The following is a 19,787-nucleotide window of genomic DNA, read 5'->3' as shown; positions in this document are numbered from 1 at the left end:
TGAAGGTTACTTCAAAAGACTTCTTCAGGCACTCATTTTTTAATTCTCAGTGCTTTGTGATGAGTTACTGTGTAAGTAGGGATTTGGTCTGTTGCTGATACTTATCGATTGATGGATTTTTTCCAAACTTATGTTAGCTAATGTTCACCTCATCTCAGATTTTCTTACAAGTTTATTCTTTAGTTGATGAGAAGAGTCTGTGTGAAGAGTCTTTGCTTCTCGGAGTCATAAGGCAGCTTAGTCTTCAGTGATCTCTGCTTGTTTCATGTACATTTCTGGCACTTCTCAGGCACTGAAGAACTATGCTTTATCTTGGTTTTGATTGCTGGTCCTTTTCTGGTGTGGTGAGTTGCTTCTTTTTTAATGCAGGTACTCAAGGATCCAAAATAAAGCAATGGCTATCTAAAAAGAGATGTAAATTTTATGTGGGACTAGAATATTACAGGGCTGTACTAGAAATTTTCTTCCTGCTGTGAATGTGGCTTATACCAGCTTTGGATAGTCTTTGAGTTCCTCAAAGCAGAATTCAGAGAAGGAAAAAAAGTCATGAGGTGTCATTTGTGATGTCACCCTTAGATCTTTCCTCATTAAGGTAGGTTGGGCTGGTCTTGACTGTGGTTTGCTTCACTTTCATGGAAGTTGTGGCATAGTTAACCCTACCTATAGGTTTATCCATGAAATAAGAAGTAGGAGTATTTCTGGTTTAGTTTACTTTTTTTTTTCCAGTGGGAAGTTTGCTCTGGGCTTTTCCATTCTTGAACTGTGGACTGAAGTCAGTTACCTGCTGGGTGACTAACTAGCATCTTATTGGACAGGTAGTCAGAACACTGCCAGCTGTAATTGCCATTTACAAGACAAGATCAGCTGTAGCTTTTCCTTTTTTTTTTTTCTAAAGGGCAAGTTTCCATCAGGTTCACTTCACATCTAGATACATTTCACCAGTCTAGAAAGTTCATGTAAGGGTTGCATTAACCTAAAGCAGTTTAGCAAAGAGACCTAATGGAATGAGCTTAAATAAAAGTTACATATACACAGGTGTTTCCTCAGGCATTAAAACTTCCTCTCTTTAGAGGCCAGCATATCCCCTAATGATATCTTCAGCAAGACATTTGAAGGGCATCTTGCAGAAACAAGTGTTTGTACCAATTCTATTTGGTATAGTTGCTTGGTTTTGCTTCCTAAGTAGAACACAACCCTTGTTAATGCAAGTATCCTGTTATTGTTCAGCCCAAACTGTCATTGTGGGACCGTGTCAGTTCTGTTTCCATTTATAGTTGAGACAAATTGCCGTTAAACGTTTTTCCATAGGTCCTTTAGCTACTCATGTAAGGCAGATTAGACCTCATATTCTAAATTGGAGCCCCGGCTGTCCCCTTCATTTGTTCCATTTAGTGAATGAAGAACTGCTTCAGCAAAAGAACTAACTGGAGGAACTGTCTAAAGTAAGAATCATGTTGCTTTATTCTCATTGTGTTTCACTGATGCTGCATATCCTTAATAAATCAACGTATCGCTTTTAAATTTCCCAGTTAATGATCAGGTTTTTCACATAAAACCAGACTCTGCAAGCCGCAGAGTTAAGTTCTATTTTTATCTGAAAATACCTAATCTGTAAGACAGTTCCAGCTATACTGTTAAGTGCCCTGTGTTAGACTTCCAGTGAGACAAATTTACATCATCTATATTTTCAAGAAATAGTTTGTAGGGAGTGTGAAGTGGTCCTGCACCTTGGAAGATCTGCTGAATAGCAGAGGTTCGGGTGGGGCTGAAGGTTGTAGTTGATGCATGAAGATTTTGCAGCACTGCCTGGCTAGCATTTTGGATATGACATCACAGCAGTAGTGTTGCTGCACCTTGGTTTTGTTTTTAAATATTTATATAAAATAGCCTAGTTAACTGTCTGCTTTTAGACAAATAAGAGTCTGTCTTGGCACCATAATGGTTGCATTCCAGAGGAAGAGACTACCAGTGGTGCCACGCTTATATGCGTCATATTTTCTTTGCTGAAAGTACATGGTGCACAGAACTTGCAGTATCTTTCAGTGCAACTGTACAAGGGGAGTGATGTTCTGGCAGATCTAGTGCAGTATCAATCTGCAGAATAAAGATTTATACCTTTTTTAGGAAATAAAAGGCTTTTATTCTGTGAATTAAATAGTTCATGAATGCTTTGGGCTTTTTATGACCTGAAAATTGGAGGCCATATGCTCAGTCTATATTTGGTGCTGCAGCTCTTCCTTATATTAAGCTCTAATTGTACCTTGACAGTATATGTTTTTGTAAGTATTAACATCTGTAAGGGAACTGTATATAAGTGAAGAAGCTGACAGCAGTTGCTGCTGCATACTGTTTGGCTTTTCTCCTTCGTATCAAAATGTTACATGTAGTGAGTATCCAGTTGTCCCTCAAACATTTGATAGTGGAAGAACAGTTGGATGTCAATAAATAGTGGCTGTAGTGAGACCACCCAACTGGCAAAGGTGGAGCTTGCTGAGAAACATTTTGTCAGGTCAGCCATGGGAAAGTATCTTACTTTTGGTTTGCCTTTCATATTTTCATAATAAGTAATATAATATGTTGATCAATGCAAAGAAATGTGACTGTCAGGTGAAGTGTATTCAAGGTTAAGACTTTATTTTTAGAATGTGTACTGGAAAAATAACTTATCAGAGATTTCTCCACTGTGTGTCCTGATGGAGGTGTTCTGAGTTTGTGTTCCTCTGTCTTAAGTCAAATATAAACAGAATAAAGCCTTTAAAATTACTTCTTTTTTTTTTTTTTTAAATTAAAGACCTTGCTTCAGTTTCCTGAGAAGAACAGTTACCTTCTCAGTTTCATTGTACATGTGAAGCTTTATCTGATACTTTCTTTTTGATTGACTTTGCATTTTCAAAAAAAGGAGTCAAGCTTTCCTTTATATGACACAGCTAAAAATACATCGTGGGAGGCCAGAAGCCCTTTTACTCAGGGTCAGAGATGGAGGTATCAAACTTCTAGGTCCTTTTTAAGCAAAGGGATCTTTAGTGCTTATAGTCTGTGAAGCCAGGCTGTTGCTTTCCTGAAAGTGTAAGATTCTGCAGTCAATGTAAGTTTATCTGTGGGACAACATATAACGTTCTGTTGTGCTCACTGTTTTTCTTAATTTTGCAATATCATGGTTTTAAGCCATCTCCATTTAGACTGAGGAATTTTTTAACTAGTGACCAAAAGTATTTTCCTCTTTTAAGTTCCTGCCTAACAAGTTACCTTTTTTTTTTTCCTTCTGCTTCCTGTTCCTATTTGCTCTTGCTTTTTATTTTTTTACCCCTTTATGTGGCAGTTTGCTTTTGGTCAGACTTTATCTTTGGTGGTGGTATGTAGCTGCAGAAAAGTAGACTTTTCCTTCTGTGACCTGACACCAGGCAGAAACTCAGCCAGGGTAAGAATAGAAGAGGGCCCTGTAAGCTCAACACAGGACTCCTGAGTCTTTCCATTATTAACAATTAAAGATGATTCCAAGATGAATTAGGTAATGGAGTAACTAACTGATGAAAAGAGAACAAGGATAAACAAAGAGAAAGATCCTGATTATTAGGATTACATGCTGCCTGCCTGTCTGAAAAAGGCAGTACAAGCTCTCCTCTTTTCAGTGTTAATTTAGTTAGTAGATAAGGTATATCTGGCACATACTATACCTTATCTCTTGCTGTTGAATTGAAGCTTTGCAAGGAGGTGGTGTTTACTGGGGCATGGGTTAAGAAAAAGCAGCATCCTGTTTAGTCCTGCCCAGCTTTTTCTCTAAAACAGTAAGGAGTGAAAATGGTTTCTTTCCACCTCCTACACCCTGCCCTAATCAACATAATATCATGGCTGGATCTAGGCCAAGAAGTGTTGTTTCAGTAAAATATGAAGACAGTGACATGGTTTTGTTTTCATTGGTTGGGGTTTTTTTTGTTGTTTTTTTTGTTTTTTTTTCCTCTGTTGTTTGATGTATGAAGTACTGCCCTATTTTTTTTTAGGGCTATATAATCATATCTTCATCTCAAAGTTCATGCTATATTACCTTTCTGTTTTAAGGGTAACAAATAATTTCTAAGTCAGTTTCAGCCTGGATTATCTCCTGCAAGCTGTGGGGATATTTGCACTGTATGGCTTTCAAAGCCATTACATGGAAAATGGCATATGCACAATAAATGTAGAGCCACAATATGCTGCATTTGTGGGACAGATTCTTTTAAACCTTCTGTAAATTTGCCTTTGTTCATCTCTGGTTGAAAATTAAAAAAAAACAACAAAACCCAACAAATGTATTTTGATATGGTTGGGGTTCCTCCTGACACACGTGAAATGCACCTCTTCAGAGTATGCATAACATTTTTATGTACTGAAAGTCATTCAGTGCAAGAACAAATTAGAACTCTGAAAGGAGGGAGCTTCCAGTTGGCCGTACAATGAGCAAAAATACAACACTTCATGGAAAACTTTGGTAGATTGATGCTTTCATCTGTAAAAAAGCAATGGAGGTACTGAAGCTGTCTGTAAAATGTAGTCCTTCTGAAGTTAGAACTATTCACCTTTAAAGTTCAGCTGTCTGAAATGTGTGCTTCGTTTGTGCAGTATTACTGTAGACTAGTAACAGAATATGGCTGGCTTTGGATTATTTGATGAGGAAAAGTAAACCTTGGTTTGATTTGATTTTCTTCAGAAAGGGAGATTGGATATACCTTCATTATCATGTAATTGTCAAGTCATCAAAGGAGTTGACTAGAGTATGGCTTTGAGTAAATATTGTCTGTGTGCATACATGCAGTAATTTTAAATTATGTAATAGGCATTCTGCAAAACTGCATTTTGAAGGTGAAGAGTGGCTCAGGCTTTAATGGTGTGTGGCATGCAAGAACTTTTTCTAGTGTAAAGACAAGGAAGGTGCCTTAGGATGCTGATAGTTCAACTTTGTTTCTCAGAAAACATGATGGTGAATGCACTAGAAATACTAGAAATAGGTAGGTATGGCTTCAGCAGTGATTAGGTGACTTATTTGCCCTGTTTTTTTTAATGTGAAGGATTGCACATGTCAAAGCGAAACTGATTCTGCCATTGCATACAGTTTATTGTCATGTTAATGTTTCAGGTCAAATTCTCAAATGTTAAGAAAAGCCAGAATTAAGGCTGAAGAAGCAACCATAGTTAGCTTGCTTTTTGTGCCTACTTTTATTAAGTTGTAGTCCTTAAATACATAGCTGTGACTTTCTGGTTTCTTCCTTGCAGGAGCATTCTTTAGAATGCTTTGCCCTGTCCACTGGTGAGTCTATCTAGGTTGGACAGCAATAAACCTAGTCTCTGGGGCAGTTGTTTCCTTTGAATAAGTTTGGAGATACAATGAAAATAAAGCAGAAGACTTAAAAGATTTTCTTCATCCCTGATGGAGCTATCTGAATCCTGGCTATGTGTTTTGGTAGTTACTGGTTTGGTTGGGGTGGCGTGTGTGTGTACAAAATTGATACTGCAGGTGTCTTTGAACATATAATTTGCTGTGTAGCATAGCCTAAACAAAATTAAGTTCTTGGGTATCTCGGATCAAGCACCTGAGGTTGGTAAATAAATCCATCCTTAATCATATGCTTTAATATTGTGTCTGTTAATAGGAATTATACCTATGCTACTTCAGTGGGATGAATATGCCATTTGACTATTTCAGCAGTATTAATCTAACATATCTGTGCTCTGCAGTGGCCCATTTATATGCAGGTTTGTTTATATATATATATATGTTGGGGGTTTTGTTTTTTGTGGGTTTGTTTTGTTTGTTTGTTTTGTTTTAGTGTGTTTTTTTAATTAGATAAGAGGGTATGATCAGTAAGAACAAATAAAATATTGAGTAGTGACCTGATTAAATGTGAACCTGGCAAAGTTTCTATGGGGTGAAAGGGGTAAGAGCCATGCAGTTAAACTGTCATCATGTACTTCAGCACTCATATCCACACTCCAGGGCTCAATTCTGTTTACTTTATGAAGTTACTTCTAATGTAGTTTGTGTGCTGTCCTAGCTGTTAAAAATAATAATTGCAATCATATCAGCAGGTTTAGGAGCTACCCACTAGGCAGACTGCTGCTATTTGAGCTAGTGGTATCTAATAATACTCTTTCATGCTTTATAGGGATCAACCCTAGACGGTATGATCCATGTGCTTATGCAGAGGGTTTTATGGATGTCTTTGGACTGTGAAGGATGGGCCCTAGAGGAAGCCATGCTTTGATAGTGCAAGCTGCTTTGGCAGCTTTTTTTAATTTGTTACTAACAGCATACCTTTTGCTTTCTACATACTTCATAGTGTTTTTTCCAAATCCTGTTTGTGTGTAGTCAGGATTTTTATTAGGAAGATATCTTAGCCAGCCTAAACTCATATCCTTTTCAGTGCCTAATCTGATGCCTCTGTCTTGTCATTTGAGGATGCTCCCTGTTTCCAGTTCAATTGCTCTTTTAGGGTCTCTCTTACCTTTCCCCTGTAATTGATACCTTCTAGTGTTGTGATTAGCTAGTCAGTTCTCCTGCCTCACTGGATTTTTCATGAGATATGTTGTGTTTCTTACCTGTGCTGGAGTTCCCAGGTTACTTCCCTTGAACAGCTCCTGTCCCTCTCCTCACTCTGTGCTCCGTGTTGTTTTGTTTTTTTTTTTTAATTTAAATTCTTTCTAGCACTGTGGTGGAGTTCAGCCATGGAGGAGTTCTGGTGCAGACTTCGGTTGCCCTTCTGGCAGCCACCACTTCCACTGTTGTTAGAATTGCAGCATGGTTTGGGTTGAAAGAGGCTTTTGGAGCACAGCCCTTGCTCAAAGCAGGGCTATTCCTGGTCAGGTTGCTCAGGATTGTGTCTAAGCAAGTTTGGACTATAGCCATTTTTTATTATTTCCCCCCCCCCGGCCCCTCCTCCCTCCACGATTTGAATCCTGGGCCTTCCCCCGCCATAAGAGTATTTTCTACGTTGCTGCTACTTTGTAGTGGGATCTTAGGGTAAATCAGCTTCTTAGCTTTATTTTCTGGTGTTTTGGCCCAGCATATTTTATGCCTGGAAGTGAAAGGGAGAGTCTGATTCCAGGCTGGATCAAGTTTGGGAGAGCTTTTAGCAGATTAAAATACATGCTTTTTTGCTGAAAACTGTATATCTTCCTCTCACATTCCCCCAAACTTGCAATATTTGCTGTATTTGCATTTCTGGAAGGCTCATAAAATGCACATCCTAGATACATAGGCCAGAGTTCAAATTCCAGCTTTGAAGTGTGCTTGTGCTAAACCTTTTCAGAGGAAATACTGAAAGTTTTTTGTCTTTTATAAGATTTTCTTTACTAAAATGTTGTGTTTAAGATGTGTGGGGTTTTATTTGTTATTGGCTTAAGTAGCTTGGTTGAAACAAGAATGCTGAAGAAGATCATAGTACACAACTTTCAGCCCAGTTTTGCCTGAAAAGATTCTGAGCAGCTTTGGAAATAGTTGGAAGTGTCAGTCAATCATAATGATAAGAGTTGCTAGCCTTTCTTTTAAGAAGAAATGATTGTCTTTTGAAATAAGTGAATGACTTAACTGTAAAAATTAGGTGAGTCACAGTGAATTTAACTTATTACTTTAGCTTTTGTTTTCAATAGCATGGTTATATTTTCCAATTTGACTTAATCTGACTGTCTGCTTACATTCTCCTCCCCCATAACATCTGCTGTTTAACCGTGAAGTGCTATATCCATCCTTGCTTTAAGCCTGCTGTTGCTTTTTGTAGGCGTACTGCACTCTTTTATGCTGCTCGTATCTGGCCTGTAGAGTAAGTTCTGGTAAATGATTGCCTTTTGAGAGTTAGTCCCACAGAGCAGTGTAAGAAGCTACTTCAGAAGCTTAGCTGGTATTGTAAAGAGATTCTTAATTTCACAAATAGCCACAGTGGTTTAAAATGTTAAACCTGTTGCCACTTCCTATTTATTAATGTCTTCTTGGAATTTACTAACCTACAGCCATCTATAATGAAATGAATGCCCCTGTTTCCATTCAGATATGGAGATACAGCTTTAACCTATTTTATAGGCACTTTAAACTGAACATCAGAAGAGTGCAAGGTGGCCCTGTTCTCAATTTCTGTTGCAGGGTAGGTTAATCTACAACTGAGACAGCATGGGCAACTACCTGTAGTAATTTAAACACTTTAGGCTGGTTAAGTAGGGCTTCATCTGTAGGACTCTCAAACTATGTAGTGAAGCTTACTGAGCATACCATCCCTGTATACCAGAGCATCTTGCTTTGAGCATTGGAGAAGACTCATTCCCTTTAGTATTCAACATTTTAAAATGCAGGAAAATAACATCTTATCTGTCTGCATTCCTGTAGAACTTGTCTGCCATGTTTCTGTCCACATCAAGTTGCTGTGTGCATTGTTGGAGGAAGTTATATTAAAATATAAAACCTCTGCAAGTTGCCTACCTGCACATTAATATAATTTTGTTAAATGTATTTTTTTTTCCCCCACCAAAGTAAGTTTCTTAAAGTTATATATATCTTAATTAGTTTTAACTCCAGGTGTTACTGTAACTTGTGCTAACTGGTTTATACAGTAAGTTTGAACTAAAACTGAGGGCATCTGGAAAACAGGGTAGTGTCTTACGGAATTCTGCAGTCAGGCTTAAAGGGTTTGGGTTTTGTTTATAACTGTCATGTCCCTAGGTATTTTACTGTTTAATTGTAGTGATGTTCAGGATTTTCTTCATGTATTTACAACTTGAAGTGACATTGGTGTTTTTCTGGTACTGTTGTTTAATTTTGTGCTTAGGCCATACTACAGAATGCTTGCTAGTACTGTGGAATAACTGTGGTCACTTTCCTTTTGTAAAGTAGTAAGATAAATGTTGAAGTGTATGTTCTAGCAGGTAACTTAAAGAAATGTTTGAAGGATCTCCTGTGCTGACATGAAGTTTCTTTTTTTAAGAAACTAAATAGATTTTCAATGAAATTACACACCTGCTTCCTCTAATGTATTTGTGTAACTATTTTCTTTGGAACTGTAGGAGGAAATAAAGGGTTTCAAATAAACAGCAAAGCTCCTGACTTCAAAGAACTTCCTTCAAAAGTGAAATAACTTCACTTTCCTTTCTTAAATGAATAAAACCCAAATGTAACTTACTTTGTTATATGTTTCATTAATGTGTATAGATCTAAAGGGATTTTCATCTTGGGTCTTTTATAGGAAAATAATTATTAGTATAGGATGCCTTGAATAAGGTTACATGGAAGATATGGTTTAGTGGTAGACTTGGTAGTGTTAGGTTAACCTTTAAGATCATCAAGTCCACCTGTTCCACCAGCACAGCCAAGGCTACCACTAAACCACGTCACTGAGGGCCTTGTCTACACAGTTTATGAACACTTGCAGGGACGGTGACTCCACCGCTGCCCTGGGCACCCTATTCCAATGCCTGACCACCCTCTTTGTGATGAAAACTACCTTTCAGGTAGTTGTAGAGAGCAGTAGAATCATAGAATAGTTAGGGTTGGAAATGACCTTAAGATTATCTAGTTCCAAACCCCCTACCATGGGCAGGGACCCCTGACACTAAACCATACCACCCAAGGCTTTGTCCAGCCTGGCCTTGAACTCTGCCAGGGATGGAGCATTCACAACCTCCCTGGGCAACCTATTCCAGTGCCTCACCTCTCTAACAGGAAAGGGTGGTGAGGCACTAGATATATCTAATCTAAACTTCCCCTGTTTAAGTTTTAGCTGGTTACCCCTTGTGCTATCACTACAGTCCCCAGCATCCCTATAGGCCCCCTTCAAATACTGGAAGGCTGCTGTGAGGTCTCCAAGCAGCCTTCTCCAGGCTGAACAGCCCCAACTTTCTCAGCCTATCTTCGTACGGGAGGTGCTCCAGCCCCCTGATCGTCCTCATTGCCCTTCTGTGGACTTGTTCCAGCAGTTCCGTGTCCTGTTTATGTTGAGGACACCAGAACTGCACAGAATACTCCAAGTGAGGTCTCATGAGAGCAGAGTAGAGGGGCAGGATCACCTCCTTCTACCTGCTGGTCACGCTCCTTTTAATGCAGCCCAGGATATGGTTGGCTTTCTGCAAGTGCACACTGAAGCCAGCTCATGTTCATTTTCTCATCTACCAACACCCCCAAGTAAGGTCCCCCCTGAGTCTTCCCTTCTTCAGACTAAACCCCTCAGTTCCTTCAGTCATTCCTCATCACACTTGTACTCCAGACCCTTCACCAGGTCTGTTGCCCTTCTCTGGACCTCCTCCAGGACCTCCATGTCCCTCTTGTAGTGAAGGGCCCAGAACTGAACGCAGGATTTGACGTGCAGCTTTTCCATCCTGTTTGATTCTATGCTTCTGTAATGGTTGGACGAAATAATCTTGAGGGTCTATTCCAACCAAAATGCTTCTGTGAATTAGTGTTGGAAAATATTTACTTAATTTATTCTCATCTGTTACCTATCTTTATTATAGTGATGCAAAAAGAAAAGTTCTCCTTGGAGATGAGCTCCCCAGATGAGAAGAGGTGCTACAGGTGATTTTTTCTGTAGTGAGGCTGCAGGGCAGTGTCTCTTCTTCAGTGACTCCTTACTTAGAGTATCCCAAAAATAGACTAGATAGCATCTGTTCTCATGCTGTGCTTAACCAACACATTACTTAAGGAATATAATTAAAACATAATAGTTTTTACTGGCAAAGGCTGCTTAATTAGGATGCCTGCAAGATATTTGATCTTCAAATAAGCTTATGTATACACACAGATCAAATGTTCAAAAGTGTTGAACACCCATTTCTTTTCATTGTTCTTATTATAATTACAGTATTGAATGCTTCTGAAATTCTGTCCTGGTTAGATTTCTTCTGCATACCTGACCTATAAGGACCAGTTCCCCCATCCTCTTAGGATGCTGAGTGTGTGTGCTCTTTGCTGTGTTTGTAAGTGTATGTTTAACATTTTCAAAAACTTGATGCTTTTTTTTTTTTTTATTTTTTTGTTCTGGTCTGTTATCCAGACTTTTTATTAAAGTGTGCTCCTTTAATCCTACCCTCTGTAATACAGTGCTTTCATCTCCTGGAGATAGCATCATTTTTAAGATTTCTATCAGCTCAGCTTTACTTCACAGCAGTTTTTTCGTAGATGGGAGAAACATTTCTGAGTCCATGATGACTGAAATAGTTTATTCTTCTTGACAAGCCAGACCAGCTGTAAATTACATATGAATACTAGGAGTATGTTTTATATACTAAATACTGTCCCTAGCTCAGTAATTGGTCTGGCTACTTCTTGCTTTTAATCAGGACATATTATTAAATGTCATAAATCAAAGTTTTTTAATCATTGGGAAAAAATCCCTGTCACAGTAGATAAAAGTGTACTTTGTTACCTTAGAATAAAGTTACTTGGGTTTTTGTTTGTTTGTTTGTTTTTAAATGAAGCTTTTCTTCACAAGCTTAGTATTAGTTAGAGTAGGCTAGTATGCTTACATTGTAATAAAGTCCATTGCTTTCCATCCTGTGTTTGGTATTTTTGGAAGGCTGTTTTTTAAGAAAACATTTGTTAGAAAACTAAAGTACTGATGTATATTTAGGTGGCCCTAAAATTTTAGCTCCAAAGCTAATTTAACAGTCTCAAGGCTGATTTAACACTCTTGAGCTTTAAGCTAACAGTTAACTCTGAGTGAGTTCACACTCCTCACCAAAAATTATATACTAATACTCTTTTCAAAGGCAAAACTTTGAATTATTGGAGCATCTGAAACCCAAGCCATCAGTTTGAAAAATTTTCCCTCTTGCCAGTTGTGGTTGCAGACTAGTTTATGGCTAATTAAAACATCTGAGGCTTTTAAAATAATGATTGAAAAAAAAAAAAAAGATTTAGAGTAAAAGCAATTGTTTTGCATAATTGGGTTGCTATTACAGTATTAGATATTTTCTTTAATTCAGTGATTTTTTGATAGAGTATGCGGGAGTTATTTCACTGTCTGCTGTAAAGGAAACAAAGGAAGGGAATTCACCTCTGAGCTACAGTATGGTACCTGGTTTGACTGTGCTTTACCTGGTAGCAATATGCAGAGTATCAGAATGCTCCTGCTGTATCTCTTTTTTTTTTTTTTTAATGTAGCTGATACAGTGATTGACAAGAAGTCATATTTCCCTCTGCCTTTACAACAAAACCAAACCAAATCCAAGTCCCTTCCCCAGTCCAGACTGGGAGAGGACAGAAGTCAGGCATTGGGCTGGGGAGACACAATGACTTCTGACCCCTGCAGGTGGCCGGTGAAAGCTTTGCAGCCTGGGATTAAATCACTGAATCGGATACCAGTGTCAGCTGAAAGACATCCAGCATGTTCCAAGGGGATTCTATTACAAGTTTAATAATGCTTTACAAAAAACATATCTTCTTAGGATGAAGTTCTGCTTGTTTTTTTCCCCCTTGTATACTAGTTTGGATTATGGGGGAAAAATATTTTAGTCCAAAACTGAAAGTGGTGTGGTACCTAGCTGTGGTTATAGTCTGATTCTGTTCCTCTGCATATGCAACTACACAGTCATCTTAAAATGTACTGTGACATCCTGATTCAATCTGGCTTTTGACTGCCATTTTAATTTTTGTGGAAAGACATTTTCATGAGAAATTGGCTTTTCTATATACTTTTTTACAGTTGTTTTTTATCCTCTTAAATAAGAGATGAGACAGTCTTGAAGTGGTGCTCAAGGATAACAGGCTTTTGCACTTGCATGAGAAAGTGATTTCAGAACTTGAGGTTTATTTCAGTTGTTGTAATCTTATTTCATTGAAGGAAATCTTAGTGGGATGCAAGTGCTGTATCACTAGCATATCTGTAAAACAGAGGCCTGGAGTACAAAATAAAGCCTGTCATGTGCACAGCTGGAAGGAAAATGAAGGGTTCACTGTAATTTGGCTTTTCTTTCACATGTTTATTTGGCTTTTCTTATCTTGGCTGCTATTCCCTCAGTCAGTGCACTTATATATGGATCGCTTAAGTCCCATTTATTCCACAGCCAGCTGAAAATGTGATGCATCAGAAAGACTGTGGAAGAAACCTGTGATATGTCATAATAAAGAAAAAGACCCAAATTTGTTTTTCTTCTCTGAACAATCCATTGTTGCTAACTGTTAAAACCAGTTTTTTTAGATCAGCTTGTCGAAGTTCCTGTCACTTTAAAAGAGAATGAATTTTATGTAAGACCAAAAAATTTCATGGTGTTTCTTCTAAAGGTTTATTATTGCAGTCTGATTCATTTCCTGTTTTTCTGTTAATGCGCCGACAAACGCAGAAACAAATACCCTTCAATACTTTGTAAATCTAGAAAATATGTAATCTGCTGTATTGCAAGTGGCTGTGTGTAGCTGCAAATGATGCAGAACTTTATACAGTAGTCCCCTCTGCCAGTACTCTGGTCATGCACTTGCTTCCCTGGCTAACCTTGCTGCTCCAAGGTCTTGCATCTCTCTAGGTGACAATTCTATTCAGGTATGAGAAGGATGAGGACAAGTTAGAACTTTTCTCATGACAACAAGAAGATATGGAGTAATACTAGTAGTAAATTAAGTACTGATTTTAAAGGAGTAATTTTATTTTTGAGCTGTGTTTCATTAGGCTGTTGATCTCCTTGCCGTAGACCTTCTTGGGGATTCACTGCATTGAGATTTGATATTTATATGGATGGCAATATAGAAAGTGCTAGAACATACTGACATGGAGATAAACTTACTTTCTGGATTTCAAAGCAGTCTGAGGTTAAGAGTTCATGTTTAGGGCATGAGCCCAATGGGAGATGCCTTTCACCTTTCATCTGTACCGTAGAGTCCTGCATGCTCTGGAAACAGGATCCTGTACTCATGCAACTTGTGTTCTTATGTTCTAGTGACCTTTGAGGATAGTTGGGAATGTCAGTGATTATTGAAATAAAAGTGTGTTTTTTCTCATCATTACTGATATCTAGAACTATACTAAAATTGTAACATTTTAATAAATTCTAAAATTTATGCTGTTTGAGTAAAATACAGATATGCAATATGTTAAAGGTGTATCAAAAGATTGTCTTACATAAAGGCTAAATCCCATCCCTTTTCTAGCAAAGGCTTGGGAAAAGATAAGCGCTTCCGGTAGGGTGTATATATGATTCTATAGTTCAAGCTGTAATTCACAAATTTTTGAACTAAGAGATAGTTGAAAGTTTGCAGTTTCTTCTACAAAACATAACCAAATGAAATAATTGCTTAAATGGCTTTTTAAAATTAAGTTTGGGGTTACAGTAGTATAGTATTTAAAGTCCTTTTGAATTTGTCTTTCAGAATTAGTTTGAGAGATGGTATAGCAGGCTTGGTCTTATATTTATTTCTCAGTTGGGGAAGGCTGCTTTACTTTGGAGAAACAAAGGCAAGACCTTCAAGCTTTTAGATTCTTTTTATAGTGAACTTTTGTATGTGTAGGTTGTTTTATTAGGCGCTTAACAACAAAAAATTTTATCTAAAAGTACTGACCTTTTTCTGTTATGGTTTATGAAGTTAGTACTGGAAATGTCATTAAGTTCTTTGGAATTGTTTTTGTCTTTTTTTTTTTATCAGGTATTTGTCTTCCTTCTAGGTATGTGGGTCCTTCAAGGATGCGAAAGACGTACTCTTGAATGACATCAAATATTTCCAGGCTACCATTACAGACCATGTATTTTGCTGAGAAAAGGAAAATTTAAGGGCTCTTTCTGCAGTGATGTCAGTCATATGGGGGATATTGTACTGTAAAATGAGCAGTGAATAAAAGGGAGAAACAAAATTTTTTCTGATGACATAGGTGGATATTTGAGAAACTATGGGGATATGTATGCTTTATTTGTGCTGCAAATGGTGGTGGGATCTACAAATGATTCTAAGGATAGCCATGGTGATGAGACTGGACTGGTGTGCTATATGTTTTAGAGTACAGGCAAATGAATGCGAATTGTGAAGTTACTGTGCCTTAATGCTTAGTAACTCAGACACAGGAGGCTGACCGCTTGTGCAATCCCGGGCTGACTGTGATATAAGACACATTCTGTCTGCCATTAGGCTGTTCTGTGTGTTGTCTGTGTGAGAGTTTGGGAAGTCACATTATCCATCTGCCTCAACCTCCTACCTGTGAAATAAGAGCAATACATCCTTCGTGTTTTGTGTTTAGAATTAACACTATATGAAAAGAAACATATATGCCAAGTGTACAATGTAGTGGAAATGGTCCTGGTAGGTGTAGGGCTGCTATCATCAAGTAAGCAAAAATTCATCTATTCAAGAGTGTATGGCTGTATGTGCATACGATGCTTGGAACTGACCGTATTTTCTATAAATAAGATTGTTTAAGACTGTTTAAATACTTACATTATGAAACCAGGCATCCAGGTTTTTTATTATATTTAATTCAAAATGTAGTTGGTCTGAAGCATCTATATTTTGTGGCCCAATGTGGATATTTAAACAAACAAAAACCTTACCAAATATTGTTTCTGTGAATGCAGAGAAAAGGTTTTCTTACTGCTTAAAAATATAATCCCTTGCAACTGTTCTGAGAAAGTTATATATAATGTCTGTGTTTGGGAGCAGAGGTGGTTGTCTTTTTATCGTTTTTTTATTTTTAATTTTCTCTTTAAAGAAGCCTTATTCCATATTTATTCTTTCCTTGGGAAAACTTGAAAAGAATGGCAAATTTTTAGAAAATGGTTTTGAGTATTTTCCTTAAACACTGGTTGGTGTGCACCTAAATTCCTGAATATTTCACATACAACTAGGCTTTTTCAGCTATTGCAGCAACTGGTGAGATAGTTAAATTTTGTCTCCCAGCTGCCAGGCATCGAGTCATTAGAGACCCAAGTGAGAGGGGGAAATGCTTCCTCTGCTAGGTCAAGAGGCTTAAAATGGAAGATGCCTACCTCCAGTTCAGAGGAGGTAGGAGAAAAGGTAGTGAGTAGAGGCAACAGAGGAGGGAGAAAGCAAAGAGATAAGTGTAGGTTATGAGGAAGATCAGGAAGAAAAGGTTGCATGCTGAGATAGAACAACTATGAAGACTGAAAATACTGAAACAGCTGCTTTTAATTTTTTTTTCAGATCGAATCTCCCTTTTTATGATAGCTTTCCCTATTTCCCCTTATTGCTCCCCTCCTGCCACACATGTATTTCTGTAGCTTTCAAACTTCAGCATCTGCAAAAGAAAATGATAGTAGGAAAGAAGGGACTGCTCGCAGATATTATCTTTAACCTCTGCTAAGTACTGGCCAACATCAGGGCCAGCATGTCATGTGGATTTGGTTCCTGGGGATGGAGGAGTGGGAGGTTAAATGAAGCTTAGCCTTGGATAGCTCTCTTAATACCCTGTGTCTGCTGTTGCAGGTGCATGGATTTATTTTTCAATTTCTTGTATTCTTCCACTGAGATGTATTCCACAACCTCTAGTTTGAATACCACTGGAGCAGATTGTAGTCTCCATAAGGGAAGGCATTCTTCTAGGTTTATTTTCCTTTTTAGAAACCCATGAGCCAGTATTAATAAAATCTGTAATAAAAGCTAATTCTGGCTAATGCTAGCTAAGTCTTCTCATTTGGTGTCTGCACATAACTAAATTCTATAAAATTTTGTAAGAGAAATTCTTATGCCATATCAACAGAACAAAGTATTGCTCACATTTAAATCATTATAGACAACAGCCACATTATGTGGAGCATGTTGGGTTATAAACTTAGGGTAGGAAATGCTGGAATGAGGTGTCTGTGGTAGCCCTAGTTGTAGAGTGTTTATCTGGTGTTGGGCAAGGCCATTATAGAGTAGTTTGGTGTTTTTCCTTTATGCCTATCTTTAGACGTTCAGGTGTTGATCTGTAGGTACCTACTGCTGTCAGTGCTCAGTATAAGTTTTGAACCTATACATTTCTATATGAGACAAAACAACCTTACAACTGCGGCAGACTGCAGTATCTTAATCTTATTTCAGGTGACAATTTCAGCCTTCATGTTTGTTTCCCATTTTGCACATTTTGAAAACATACTTTTCCATTGCAGAATTACCATGAAGATTTCACAGGAGTGCTCTCAAGATTGATTTGTTAATGGTTTTGAAGCCATTAATCTGGTAAATATGTCTTGCAGACTTGGGTGGTATTTGTGAGTTCAGTGTTGTATAATGCTGTTGTAAAGCAAAAAAAATTTACAATATATAATGTACGTGACCTTTAATAGGGAAATGAGAAATGATGCCTTTCTATGGGTGGCTGGCTCCAGAAAAATCAGTATGTCTGTGTGATCCTATAGGAAGTTCAGAAGCCAGACTCAGCCTTTAGGATATTTCCATCTGGCTTCGTGCCCTTCTCCCGAAGACTTGGAACAGGCTGCTAGAGCACTAAGTGGCATCCAGAGAGCAGTAGTCTTCCATCTTCTCTCACTCGAGTTCACCTACATGGTATTATACTTGCAACTTGTTCCTCTAGTAATCAGCCAGCTGCATGGGTGGGAAGCAGCTGGCCCCAATTAGTCTGCCACAGCACCCTTGCAGTTGCATCTCTGAGGACAGGGGAGGAGATGTCCCTGAAAATGGTGACAAAGATCAGATAGTCCCGTCAGCACATATAATGGCTGGATACTAGAGCAGCATTTGCATTGTCTTCCAATGCAGCAACTACACACTTAAATGTATGGACAGGAGATGCTGAATTTAGTTTTTATGGACAACTTGCATTCTGTTACCCTTAATTTTTGAGCACTCAAGTGTACAGTGTTAGATGTCCAGACAGTTCTTAATTTAGCTCTGTGTGCTTCTGTTATCCATAGAATATTTGATAATGTTGTATGTCAGAAGCAGATAATGTATTTATTGCAGCAAGGACTTTTTTGGGGCCAGAAGAAGGATAAGATTGTCTCTCTTGTAACCACACTTGCAATATGATTATGGTAGCCTTGCTATGCAATTCTGGCTAGGTACGGCATGGCTGCATTGGAGTTTATGTAATACAGTTCAGTACACAATGGGAAATACTTGATTCTACATGAAAAAGATCATCTTAATGTAACAGTTTTATTGCCCTGGTTGCTCGAAAAAAACTCGGTGTCTCAGCTTTCTTGTTGTATTTTGGTACTCCAGACAAATGTAAAAGGATTAGAAAAGATGTCATTAGGATAGAAAGTTAAAGTTGTCACAAATGCTGAAACATAGGCATGGAGTCGAAGGTGTCGCTTAGCCTAGTGTAAAATAATTGTGTAAGAGTACAAATGAAAAAAAGGGCAGCTTCTAAAAACCTGTACGTTTTTTTTCTTACTGTCTTGAGATCAGTTCGTGTCATATCTTCCCCCCCCCCCCTTCCCTCCTCTCAGTAATCTGTATGCCATATTGTTACTGTGAAATGAAATTGGTGAACAAATAATGCTGCAGCAGTGTGCCAGTTCTAGACACTTGTGATTTCTCTGGTAGCTTATCTTTCACTCCACCCATTTTGTATTTCTTCTGCCTGTCTCCTTTGCCTCGCCCTCCTTCTGTCTGAGGAGCACAATCCTCTCTCTAGGATTGTGATTCTAGAGGTGACTATGTGACTGGACATTTGGAGGACATTAAATGGAAAGGAGAGGGATTGTGTCCAGACAGGGAAGGCTTTAATAACTTGTTAGTTGCTTCTGACACAAACTCTTTGCCGTTCCGTTGGAAAGCTGCAAATGTAGCTGAAGCTGCTGTAACCTCTCTAATGGAGAAGTGTGGGCAGATATAAACTACTCCAGTTACATAAAAAATTGAATCTGAACAAAGCGGTATCTTTTTAAATGTAGCTGTTATCTTCCCTGTACGGAACAATGTCATCCTGACCAGCGGTTATTTATAAAGGCTGCACTCAGTGTACATTTCAATTTGAGTTAAGGCTTGCTAGTATAGGTAAATAATGGAAGTCTTGCATTGTGACATGAGTGTTGGCTTGGCAGATTGGTTTTCTTGTTTATTTGCATTTATTATTCACATTCTCTACCTGCTTTCATGTTAGAATCCTTTTGAATGTGCCATGGCCTTATTGCCTTCTTAAATTCCATTGCCCACCTCTCACAGGTATCCAACTGTGATACTACAAGGTGACAATTTCCTTTTGCTGGGTGGCAACAGTTTTGCTCTTCTAAAGAGGATTCTTTAATAATAATGGTTAAAAATTTGCAGCAGACTACTTCTGTAGTTGCATGCTGTTTCAGAGTGAGGAGTCATTTATGTTCCTTCAATCCAGTATTTGATAGCTTCCAGTCAGTAGAATGATTTGAGGATGACTGCTAAACAGTGGGAATGCACATGAAAAAGGTGAAAAATAAGGACAGAAAGAGAATTGTCATTAATACTTTCTTAATAATGGTATTCTTAAAAGATGTAAGCAGGAAAAAGAGCTGCTAAAACCTCAGAATTAAATTTCTGAATAACATTTCAGTTACAGCTTTTGATTACTTTTTTTTTTTAGTGCAATGTTTATAGGCTATCCTCTGGTTAGAGACTAGCCTCTAAACCCTCCTTACTGAAATACTTTAATATACCAGAAATGGAAAAAATTGACTTTTTTAAGTAAGTAAAATTTGTGGAAGTATCTACTATTTCGAATCACAGACTTGAAGCTTCTAAATAACAAATCATAAAAATTCCTATTTTAACAACTTATGTTAAAGTGATCTGATTAAAACGTCTCACTTCTAGACTAATAGAACTTTGACATCTTGTGTCTTTTTGGGGGCAAAATTGTTAAATTTCAAAATTACTTCAAAAGTTAATCCTACAGTGGAAACAGTTGTGCAGCTCA

General features: G+C 38.0%; 1 protein-coding gene across 2 annotated transcripts in view; it reads left to right on the top strand.

Annotated features, from left to right (window-relative positions):
* The window catches only part of RNF19A (ring finger protein 19A, RBR E3 ubiquitin protein ligase), a 60,523-nt gene that overhangs the window by 3,554 nt on the left and 37,182 nt on the right, over positions 1-19,787 (top strand). The window lies entirely within an intron of this gene.

This window comes from Pezoporus wallicus, unplaced genomic scaffold, assembly GCF_028554395.1.
Source record: "Pezoporus wallicus isolate ANWC-B61680 ecotype Strahan unplaced genomic scaffold, APGP_CSIRO_Pwel_v1 contig_7985, whole genome shotgun sequence".
Taxonomy (NCBI): domain Eukaryota; kingdom Metazoa; phylum Chordata; class Aves; order Psittaciformes; family Psittacidae; genus Pezoporus; species Pezoporus wallicus.
The sequence above is the reverse complement of the archived record's forward strand: the minus strand, read 5'-3'. Positions and strand labels throughout refer to the sequence as shown.